The sequence below is a fragment of the Anarhichas minor genome, unplaced genomic scaffold (assembly GCF_050575085.1).
Source record: "Anarhichas minor isolate MPS153535 unplaced genomic scaffold, ASM5057508v1 ptg000011l, whole genome shotgun sequence".
Classification (NCBI taxonomy): domain Eukaryota; kingdom Metazoa; phylum Chordata; class Actinopteri; order Perciformes; family Anarhichadidae; genus Anarhichas; species Anarhichas minor.
In genome coordinates, this window is record NW_027466457.1 from 8,696,661 (window position 1) to 8,709,255 (window position 12,595).

A 12,595-nucleotide genomic window follows, 5' to 3' on the forward strand; every position below is an offset into this window, starting at 1 on the left:
TGAGATCTGCCCACACTTGTTACGGATATTTCTGCACACCTAATGTGTATATGAAGTTTGAGGGTAACACTGAGTGTTTAAACTGATTCCTTAATAAATATGGACCATTTGAATTTAGGATCAATCCATTAGTCAATTAGTTAAATTAAATTGGCAAAGATTTTGGCCATCAATTCATCATTAAGGCCATTTATCGAGCAAAAACATCAAATGTTCTCCGGCCCCAGCTTCTCAAATGTGAGGATCCACTGCTTGTCTTTCTTTTTAATTCAATTTCTTTGAGTTTTAGTAATTTGAAGATTTCAACTTTGATTATGGGAAAATGTTATTTGCATTTTTTTTTTACCATTTTCAGTTTTCTGACTAATTTGTTAATTGATTTTCTAAAAGAAATAATTGATGGAATAATTTATAATGAAAATAGTTTGTTGAGCGTTGACTTTAGAATGAAGAGGAAGAATATCGACCATCAGCTAAACTGTGTGCTCTGAACTTTTGAAATAACTTTGTAACAACTGTGAGACGTTAGTTCTTTGTCATTCAGGAGCTTCTTCATCATGAGCACAGTTCTTTGATTCGGTGAACATTGAACCCTCTTATGCAACGAGAGATATGTTGAATTTTAGGCAAGGTACAGCTTTGATTGTTTCTGAATGTGATTAATTATCTCCCTTCACATGACCTCTTCTCTGACTGAAATATTTTATTTCTAATTTTAGTGTTATTTTTTGAGGTAGCCTATTACCATTATGATCAAACTGCACTCATTTAGCAGTTGTATTCTCGTTGTTGACAGACAAAAAAGCTGAAAACTAACGTAGCTTCCTCAAATTGTTGCAGCACAGATTTAGGAGATTTGACATGTTCAAAATTATTGTTTAGCTTTTGATGCAAAGATGTCGTGAAAGCCATTTTGTTTGGAGGCTGGAAGACCTGAATCTTGTCAAAAGTAGTTCCTGATTTTATATTTGCATGCATTGGTTGAGGTGAATAATGCACAAACAGTATGTGGTTCTTGGAGCAGAGTGCTCACTACTCAGTCAATCATGTTTTTACCCACAAGGTGGCAGTATTTCATCTCTCTAGAAACCTTGGTTTCTCTGCAGCGCTGTCATCTGACCTACATCTTTAAACTAACAGGCAGGAATAGAGGAGATCAAATTTAAATGGACCGACCTTATAAGAGCTGCTTACTTATTTATTTATCGGCCCAGTGGAACAAGTGCATTTGCCTCGCAGTTCAATGACATGTTATGGGGGTTGGCACGCACAGCCCTGCCACCAGCCCTCGATAAACATCAGAGCAGTGGGAGGAGAGGCGTGCTGAGCGGCAAGAAAGCAGATGGTATTTGCATCTATGACAGATGCCAGACTACTCCCCAGAATACCAGCGCAAACAGAGATTGTTACACAAAAGTAGGACAACAGACCAAACTGCAACCTGTGTTATTGTGACCTTTTGAAGACTGACCAGATCACTGCGGTCGCTTCGGTGTCTGCTCACATGGCAACAACACGAGCAGCACAGGGAATCCCTCTCGTGGGTTTCAGAGCACGGATGGAGGTCTGCTGGTCTGTAACTCTGTGTGGTTGACATTGAGATGAGAGCGTGACCTTGCAGATAAACCACGATAAGATCTGTGTTTGGTTAATACTGTGCAATTGAAGACCTAAGGCAAAGTGATAAGAAGACTATATTGTATGAGGGCTTCCTATTGGTGCAGGTTTACCACATAAACCTACTGTGTGATTAATAATATCATGCTTCCTGTTCAATTTTTTTCTCCATATTGCATATAATAGTTAGAAGCTGTCAAAAACAACAGTAAAATTATGCAGGTGATGACAGATGCACATCAGGGCTCTTGAGTTAACGTCACTAAAGTAAATAAAGAAACCACGAATTCAAATTAATAAATGAAAACAAGGTGACAAGGGAGAGAAATGCCGAGAAAAATATCTTATTTTAAGTAAGAAATTGTTGTTTTTTTAAACTAATAATACTGTGTTCTGTATATTGTATGTATTGCCCCAAATCTAAAATACCCTACTAAAACTCAGAATATCGAATTTCCTCCCGAAAAGTCCTGTTTGTGCAATAAAGCCAGCATGATAAACGTTAGGCTATCAAACTACTGCAGCCATTTTAACACCCTGCTCATGACTGATAGGCTATAACATTGGTTCTGTTGGAGGGATACCCCTGATGCTACGCAGGCAGCAATGTGTCAGCACAGCTGAGCTCTGTAGTAAACTATTGATTGAGTTTTTCTCACAGCCTCACAGTATTTAATGCCTGCCAAAGCAAATGCTTCAGCCTTGGAATGGTCCATAATGCCTCTGTTGATGTTTTCTTTTTTGTTTGCCTAAAGGTACGGTTAACTACACTAGACAATGCCATATGTGTTTTTTGTTTATGTCTTATAAGAAAACATAAACCTCATGGACTCTTATGTTATTTTTGTTTATGTCTTATGTTTACATGATGTTCAATGGATTTAGAAAATCTGAAGGCCTTTGTTTCAGTGAGGGTTCCGGGACAGAGGATGTCGTGTGTGTGTTGTTGTAAAGCCCTCTGAGGCCAATTTTTAATTTGTGATTTTGGGCTATACAAAATAAATTGAATTGAAAATTGAATGTGAAATCCTTTTGATTTGATTTTTTTTAAAGAATATTTATAGAATTAATTTTCAAAGATTTTTAAATGTTAACATTTCAGTCAGGAACAATGAAAATATCCCAAAGGGGCTTGGAGTGTTGGGGAATGTGAACACATGATCTTATTTTGAACCAGCACTAACTGCATTATATGTTGGTTAGCTCTGTATTGTTCCTGATAGTGTTATAGACTACGTGATGCTGCAGGCTCCAGCACAGGTAAAACACGGATGATTGATGACCCAATGAATACATGCCCTTGTCGGTGCGTTTGAGATGCGCTGCCCCTGGTAATTTCACGCAGTTTATTTGGAGTCAGTAAATCAGGACGGGGGGGGGGGGACGTGTCCGTCTCAGGACCTCCCCTACCGCCCGTCACCATGACAACAGCTGTGAATGGAGGAGGAGGAGGAGGGGGGGGAGCATGCGGAGCTTAGACAGGTGTTGCTGGGGTTTGCGCATCGGCCGCGAGATCGTTTGGCAGGATGGGAGCTGCGAGAACAGCGACGCTTCCCCACCACAGTTTCCCATGCGTTCTGCAATTTTTCTCTTTATAATACGGAATTCAATTAACGCCGGAGACCAGCTGAACGTCGCAATGGTGCACCACTCGGGCTCCATCCAGTCCTTCAAGCAGCAGAAAGGTTGGTCGCTAAATGGGATAATTACGTTTTTACGATTGATGTTTTAAGCCGAGTGTGTCGGGTGTTGACTTTTTCTTCTCCAGTTAGTTAGTTTGTGATGTTAAATGGCACTCGAAGGCATCGGACTCTCCACTTGCTGTGCGCGTGACGCAGAGTTGGAGGTCTTGCCGCCTACTCCTCCTGTTTATGAACCTTGTGGCCTCTCATAGTCTATCCACTAGTTTATGTAACGTTGACTTAGGTCGTTATTTGTTAGTCTGGAGGCTTCGTAGATCCAATTAAAGTGCATGCAATTACCTTAAATATTTTTACATTGATCAGTTTTTACTATTTAAGCCATGTTTGTTACAGTGGGTGATTGCCGTTGATGCTGCACCAAGACAAGACAAGACTTTTCACAAACAAGCAATGCAGATCTCTGAAAGGTTTTGTTGTTTTGAAGTTGCAGTGATTAGAACTGCACTCAGTCGTGTCCTTATGCATCAGCTCAGCGGGGTGTACAAGTGGGCTGTAAGCACTGATTGCATTCTGTTGTGCATGGGCTTTAGAGAAAAGATACAAACTGTTCCATACAAATCTGTTCAGGTGCAAGCAGAATAGTTTGTGCTAAAGGAGAAGTAGCTTGCCAAGAATAGCTGCACTCAGGCTTTGACAGTAATAGAAAAAAAATGACTTGCTGCTTTTAGAAGTTCCTGTCAATCAGCAACTTGTGAAAAGCATCAGACTCCAGTTCATGTTGGTGTTCATTTGACACATTCACATTTTTGACTGGCAATAACATTTTGTATCAAGTGAATGAAAGATAATTGGAACAAATTTCCTTCGATCTATAAATAAACCCCTCTCATGTCATCAATCTGTGTCTTTCATTCAGCTTGATCACACTGCTGCAGCAGTATTGATTTTGAACCATAGGGCTTCTTTACTTTGCGTTAATATTTAATGTGGTGGCTGTCTAAATTTAGAGAAATGGTGGACAATCTTCTTGTTTTTATGCCGACACAGGCTCATAAACGGGGAGCGATGACCTCTTTTTGTTGAGGCACCTGGCTGAGGAGAATGAAAGGATCCATCCTCTGGCTTCTGATGAGTGGAGAGGCTATCATCTCAAGAGTGAGGGGATGCCCTGCGGAAGACGGTGTTAGTTTATCTGCTGGAGCTCATGTCTCTTTGCTGGTTTTGAGTGTGAAAACAAACTGAGGGAGTTTTTACAAAACAAGAGAGGGGAAAGCAGATTATGTACACCGACAATAAACTGTATTGTCTTCTGCCATTACATTCAAAAATGGACTGAGACACACATTTTGTGATCATCTAAACTGATTTTTATTGTTTTTATGTTTATTTCTTTATAGCTTAAACATTATACTGTACCTGATGGAGTGATCCACTTTCCTGGCTTCAGGAAACGCATTGCACAACATGATATCAGAGCTATGTACAAATCTGACTTCGGGCCTGAAGACCCACTCAATATTTCAGTGACTGCTAAGTGCACCATTAAATTGAAGGCGAAGAGGGTGTTGGCTCACAATGTCCTGCAAAAGCAAACATTTTGAAATAATATAGCCCGTCCTCAAACACAATCAGCAGCACACTGTGAGAGCATTTGTGTTTCTGTACCCAGGAGGTGAAAAGCTTTCTTAGTGTTGCTGGAGCCGAGACCTTTATTGCTTTATTGGTAATTCATAAAATCTGAAAATTGATTCTAAATCAACTGCAAGTCAAGATTGTTAAGTTTCTATGGGGGTTAAATATCTTCGCTTCAAGCTCTTCGCTGAGCTGAAGGTGAGGAAACATTTTTGATTGAAGAAAGAGCGGAGAGTTAGAAAAAGGATTAATTAAAATAAACAAGTCACTCAGTTGGTTAAAACTAAAATGCAGCTCCCGTTGGACCTCCAGACAAAAATGACTCACAACCGTCTGATATCACTCTCCAGGATTTGAGTGAATTTCAATGTTCTTTGGCAGACTATCATGCGTGTGTTGTTGAAACTTATTGACAGACGAAATATCTGCCAGAATGTATTTGCTTCAAGTATATCGACATTTAAATATAACCTGGTTGAACAATTGAATACTTCAGTCTTAAACAAAGCTTTGCTCTTGTTTGACATGTATTATTCTAGCGCTGCAACGTTTATTGGATTTATCAATTAGTCGATTGAATAAATAAATCTAATAAACTATTTTGATAATCATTAAAATCATTTTTCTTTTTTTTCAGGCTCTCAAATGTGACAAAAATTTGCTGCTCTTCTTGGTATCACATAATAGTACATTTAATAATTGGGGGTCATTAGACAAGACATTTAATGATGTCATCTTGTGCTGCAGGATATTGTGATTGTGAAATTTTAATTGGCAGATTGATCGATAATGAAAATAATCGTTAGTTGCAGCCCTATAGTATGTTTATATCCAGCACTGTCATAAGCGGTATTTACAATACAAACAACCAACTTCTCTTATAGTTTCTAAAGAATCAATATTTAGTATGAAACAATATCTGGCCCATAATCCTCATGGAAACACTTTATGGATTAGTGATTTATTTCTTTATTTTAATAAAAGTCTGAGTGTTTTGTTTGTCTGTAGGTTGGTTCACTGGTGGCTGCAGGACTGAGAGTGCTGTCCTCTGTTAACTACACTTTTTAACTTTGTATGTGTGCAAATACAGCAAGTGTGTGTGTGTGTGTGTGTGTGTGTGTGTGTGTGTGTGTGTGTGTGTGTGTGTGTGTGTGTGTGTGTGTGTGTGTGTGTGTGTGTTCATGTGCAAACCTTTGGTTGCACAGTCCTAAGCAGGCCACCTGTCCTCTTATGCAAGCAGGCAGATGGTTTCATAGATGCAGACATTAATTTCAGTGCAGATTTGGGGAGAGCACATATACAGTATCAGCTGTTGTTTAAATGGTCTGCTGTAGAATATTAGGCAGACGTCCGGTTTATGGAAGTTGATCCAGTCTGAGTAAATTGTAGCTTGCCATGTAGACAAAGAGTTTACAAAAAGACAAAACAAAGAGGCTGTTTTGTTCTGCATGTGTGTGTCTTACAGTTACCAGCTTCAACACTTTCACGGTCTTTAAATAGTCAGCGGTTGTTTCGTTGCTAGGTTATAAGAACAATACAGGCAGAAGTTCTGCTGGAGCCCAAAGTTATCGTTCAGTTCAATCACGTCTGCAAAACACACATTGACTTTGGCGATTCTTGGTGGAACTAAAGTGTTCTGCTGTGACCTTTTTATGCTTGCTACAGTATAGTTTATATGCAGTCCCTGATGAGGTGTGTACACAGGGACACGGAAGAGGCTTTGCGGAAAATCCTGTGACGTAGTAGAAATCACAAGCAATCAGGGGACAAAAGAAGGATAGTGTGACGTTAAAGGGGCGGGGGTAATAAAGAGATTGAGAGAGGGAAGGAAGATGTTTAATCTGCTCAAATGATGCAATCCAGAGGTAGTGCCAGGATTGTATAATACGGTCCTGAACCGTTTGAACCGAGGTTAAAAGGTGCCTGCTGCTCGGAGGTTCACGGTCAGGCTGTTGGCCTCGGCTGCTCGTCATAGACGGACAACGGTGTCTGTGGAGCAAATTATTAGCTTCTTTTATAGACAGTTTTTCTTCGAAGTTTGGTTTTCTGTTGATCAGTGTCCAAAAATCATAATTACATCCACCGTGATTCAATGTTGTAAAAAATAAAACATGAAATTGTTGAAGCAGGTGAACAGTTTTATAGACGTCGGATTAAATGTTTTTCTTCGCCGTTTGTTAAAATGGTCATCTCCTGACGCTTCATGTTCAAATCACATATAAGTTTCAAGTCAATAAGCAGTTTTGTGATATGAACACTGCATCAATTAGCTACAATTTATTGAATGTCATCACTGAAGTCAATAACTTGTGTTGTTAAGTCAATACTTTATCAGATTTGCGTAGTTAACCATAATTTCTCTTCAATAAATGAATGAATAACAAAGCAGACATAATTGTAATTGAGTGAATAAGATAATGTGGTGAATCACACGGGACAACTGATATTTTATTATCACACTGAAACATTGACGGGGGGGAAATAGATTTTGAAGCCACATGCAGCAATGCCTGTACATGTTTTATGTCAAATTATCCTTTTCCCTGTTCCAAATAGAAAATCGGATACAAAAGTGTTTTGTGGTTTATTTTCACGTTTTCTGCCCGAAGAACTCGTGCGATTCATACCAGAGATCACTCATCATTTCATACTTGTCTTTGGTCAGCAAGAATTATCGGTGTGCCTCGAGTACTCGCCATGTAATGTAAAAAAAATGAGCTGGATATTCAGTGGCTGCTAAAGATACCGTTCTAAATACTCCCTGTGAACTCAGCTTCTTCTTCTGTGTTCTTTGATATGATGCCAGGCGGAGAATGAAACGCACTCTAATTGCTTAGAGAAGGTTTCTGAAGGAGAGGCTGCCGGCCTCGCCTTAGTCCTGCCTCTGTGCGATAAGTTTTATAAACGCACCGCAGCACTCTTTTGGACCTGCTTCTCTTCTCTTGTGTGTGTGTGTGTGTGTGTGTGTGTGTGTGTGTGTGTGTGTGTGTGTGTGATTTTATATATATATTTATTTTTTGCACTATGTAAAGGGAAGGCATTAACGTTGTTTGTTGTGCTTAAAAGGGTCCTGATGCAGAGTGTTGCTGACTGAAAGTTTTATGGGCTGAACATGGATGAATTATTGAAGCTATAGAATGAGGAAACACAGAGGCATGATGGGAAACAGCCCACTGACCTGTTTTCTCTGTTTGCTACTTTGCACTACATCCTTGCAGAGACTGTCTCGATTCTTAAATTTCAGCTAAAAGTAAAAAAAAAAAATTGTTTTTACACGTATTGGAGAGTTCTTTTTCTTATTTTCACAGCATTGTGTTGTTTCCTCTGATGTATAAAAGCAATTGATCGTAAAAAATCCTTGATGTCTTTCACAATGTCTCGTTTGTTCTTCAAGCTGGCTCAGGTTTGCGACATGCAGGGATATGCTCGCTTTTTATGACAGAAATCATCAAGAGGATCATAACGATCTTATTACAAATAAACACAATCTCTACTTTCGATGTTTGTCACGAGCAGAATCATTTGTAGACGAGTATACAGTCACATTACATTACATTACAGTCATTTAGCAGACGCTTTTATCCAAAGCGACTTACAATAAGTGTATTCAACATCGGTTTTCGAGAGAACAACTAGTCACCAGAAGTAATAAGTGCATGTCCCTACCTCAAACAAGCATCTAAGAGCATAAACCAGAGCCAACGTACAGTGCAGAAACAAAGGAATGCAATAAGTGCCACAAGCTAATATAAAAACAATAAGTGCAATAAGCTAGTATGAATACAGTAGATGCTAGGTAAGTGCTAAGCGGAAGGGTAGGCCTTCTTGAAGAGGTGAGTTTTCAGCCTGCGCCGAAAGATGGGCAGCGACTCTGCCGTCCTGACGTCAGTGGGGAGTTCATTCCACCACTGTGGGGCCAGGACAGAAAACAGCCGCGACCGGGTCGATCGGCCGCAGGGACCTCTGAGCGACGGGGCAACCAGTCGCCCCGAGGTAGCAGAGCGAAGTGGTCGGGCCGGGGTGTAGGGCTTGACCATGGCCTGGAGATAGGAAGGAGCTGTTCCTTTCACTGCCCTGTAGGCTAGCACCAGAGTCTTAAACTGGTTGCGGGCTCTTACAGGTAGCCAGTGTAGAGAACGGAGAAGGCAAGTTGTGTGGGAGAACTTGGGGCGATTGAACACCAGGCGAGCTGCAGCTTTCTGGACAAGCTCCAGAGGTCTGATGGCCAGCGCCGGGGCTCCGGCAAGTAGTGAGTTGCAGTAGTCCAGGCGGGAGATGACAAGAGCCTGGATTAGCACCTGCGCCGTCTCATCAGTGAGGAAGGGGCGAATCCTCCTGATGTTGTAGAGCAGGAATCTGCAGGAGCGTGTAACCGATGCAATGTTTGCTGAGAACGAATGATATCACAATGATATATCATACCCACACACATGCACGGACCAATCAAAAAACCTCCTAATCTCGAATCACAAGACCAGCATGGACAAGCTGCACAGGAGGGATCCAAATCCCGGATCACGACCTTCCCTGAATCTCGTCCAACTCCCCCTCGGATGAGCCTGAGTGGGCATTTGTGAGAGCACACACAGGGATGGTCGCCATTGTCATGCTGATGACGGAGGTGTTTTTTCCCTCACCACCTCACAGCGGGTGTCCACTCCCTGGGCGTCTTGATCTGTTACTTTTTTTTATTCTTTTATTGCTTTCCTGCATCCCTCCTCTCTATGGATGCTCTCTGTGCAGGACTCAGTATCAGCCCACAGACTAACATACCAACTGACACACATGCACATGCAGGCCATGCACACACACACACACACACACACACACACACACACACAGGATTAACTTTCTCCTGATAAACCAGTTTTAGCCAGAGCACAGCGAGATTAAACACAGGATTTCACATTAGATGAAGGCTTTATATATTTTTATATACACACGCAATGCACAATGTCTTTACAATGTACAGCACAGCTGCTCTGACTGTAGGACAAAGTTCAGGGTCTACCAGCATCAGAAAACTAAGCTAAAGCTTTGCAACAGGACAATGATTGTCAGATAACCATTATTATATTCTTAATATCCATTGAGGCTGAGAGATTTGACCAGTAAATTTACTTGTATTCACCTACTCTGAAATTTCCATGGAAGCAATTTCACACAACACCAACTCCGTCCAATTTGTGGGTTTATTTTAAAGTCGGAGAGTCCTTTGGGACCACCGAGCCTCACCCCTACAGGCCCATTAGCTGGCTCTGCTCCTATGTCTCATCTCAGACATGTTGAGCCTTGCCGATGTCTGTTGGGATTATCTAGACCGGCTAGCGTCCAGTAAATGTACCTTTTTTATATACACAGCAGCCATTCTCTATGTATCGATCAGCATAATGGAGAGAAAGTAGGCAGGTATATTAAATAAGCATGTGAATTGGTCTGAGGAGACGATGCAGAGGCTGTGAAATGATGGCACTTTAGGCTTCTGGCCTCTTGAGTGGAAGCTCGCTTGGCTTTTCCAGCCAGTCATAAAGCATGTTGTTGCTGGGAGGAACAAACCTTGCTCACTGGACCACGACATCTCTGGTTTCTAAGATGTCGTTGCAGATGTAATTGGCACGATATGACTCTCTGATAGCTTGACAACCTGCAGCTCAGTATTGATTGGAAGTACTGTATTCAATGACATTGGTTGAGTTGTGAAAAGCAATGAAGGGGAACTGAATGCTTGTGAGTAGAAATAATTAAAGCACTGGGAAATCAAGCTTTGTTATTGGCCTGAGGAGAAATGAACTTTCTTACATGGAGAGATTGCTTCATTTAAAGTTTACGCTTGTCTTCATTTGTGCTGAGTAATCGTACTTTTATATTTAAAATATTTTTATTTCAAACTTTTTTTTTTTTCTGAATCTGTCTCCTGAGTAGAGTGAAATCCAACTGCAGGTTGAATTTAGTTTACGCATCAAGATTTCTACAGTTTTCCTTTTCTCAATAATTCGTTGTGTAGCTCTTAGCTGGAGCTCACAACTTTCATTCATTTCATATCTGTGGGGCTGCACAGGAAATAAACGGCGCGATGAGTGGTTCCCCTGAGCCTTCCAGCTCACATCTGCAACTGGCTCCCTTCTCACCCAACAGCGCTGGGAAATCCCATCGGTATCAATGTCATGAGACTGAGTTATTGCACAGCTTGCAGCGCGGGCCCTCAGGATGCGGAGAGTGAATTATCAGTGCAGCTGAACGTTTCAGGAAGGTCACTGGGAGAATTCCTCACTGGAGGTGAAACTAAGTCACGTTTCCATTTCATGAATAAATGTGAGGAGCTGCAGAGGTTGAGCTGCTGCCTGCTGTGACGGTTGGCTTCAATGACCTGCTTCAAGCACTGGATGTTCATTATCGTTGTTAACCTCAGAGTTTCTCGTTACAATACATCATTACAGCATTGTTAAATTAGTCATTCAGCAATCAGTCAGCCCCACTATCACCATATTGTTTTTACTGCTGAAATAACCTTGGTATAACCTGCTGGTATTAATACAAAATGACTTGCTAATAAGAAAGCTAGCAGCGTGCATGAATGCTGTTACTACATGCATCTTTGTGAAATTGGTTGCAGCATCATGCAGCTTTTCTTGGGATATTGAGCCGTGTGATGATGGAGGAGTGCTGCTGGTTTTAATGCACATTATCACCACTGTAGCCCATAAAAGGATGGACCAGTTGCTGACTGAAGTGATTTCTCCCTCCCTTTTTTCCACTCACTCTCTTCTTATCAGTTCATGCATTAGATCGTAGAAAAGTCTTCTTACAATTTATTTTTCTCCCTTCTGCTGACAATTCAGTCTTCAATTTTTTTGTTTGTTGTTATATTTTGCAAGATAAGATAAAAAATATATATAGTATACATAGTAAAAAGTATTTCTCGTCGAGAAATACTTTTTGCTTTTGCAGCTTCAACAAGCCAAGCATAACGTATGTAGACATTTGTCTAAAGAAATTAATTAACATTTTTAATTTATTAAGTATTTAAATTAAATGTATTGAGTATTTATAATATTATGTAACTTCTGTATAAGTGCATAAGTATTGGAGCCTTGCATTAAAGTGCTGTCGCACTTGCATTAGCTTATTGGCATCAGCTGCTTCGAGTGGTACTCCAGTGATTTAGTGTTTCACTTTCATAAAGTTGGCTCACGAGCAAGCTTTTTAAAAGAATGGTCAAAATGAATGCAGCAGAGGCTGAGACATCCTGACTGTTAGCTTCGTAAGGAACACGATTCAAAATGCCTCAGTTTGTTTGGGTTTTCTGTTCTGAATGTGTTGTCGGAGACGAGCTTGAAGACATCATCATGGTTGTTATATTATACATAATACAGATACATAATAGAGTACTGCCTAAAACAAACCTTTCATGCTTCCCTATCACTGGCTCATTCATCTCCTGTGGCCACCAGCTGACTAGTGACGTCCAGTCATACTCATGCAGCTGTAATGACCTGACACTTCTTCCTGACTAGTCTGCTGATACCTTTATGGCATCAATGCCATTTGCTGCCGTAGGTCGCAGCGCTACCCCAACCTCCACCTTGTGTAATAAATGTTTTTATATTGCGGACTTCAGCGGAGTTTCACCAAAGAGCAGAGCCCAATCCAATCCATCCCTTAGTGCAAGTGTCTCTGACTAAATTATATTTGTATGTGTTTTA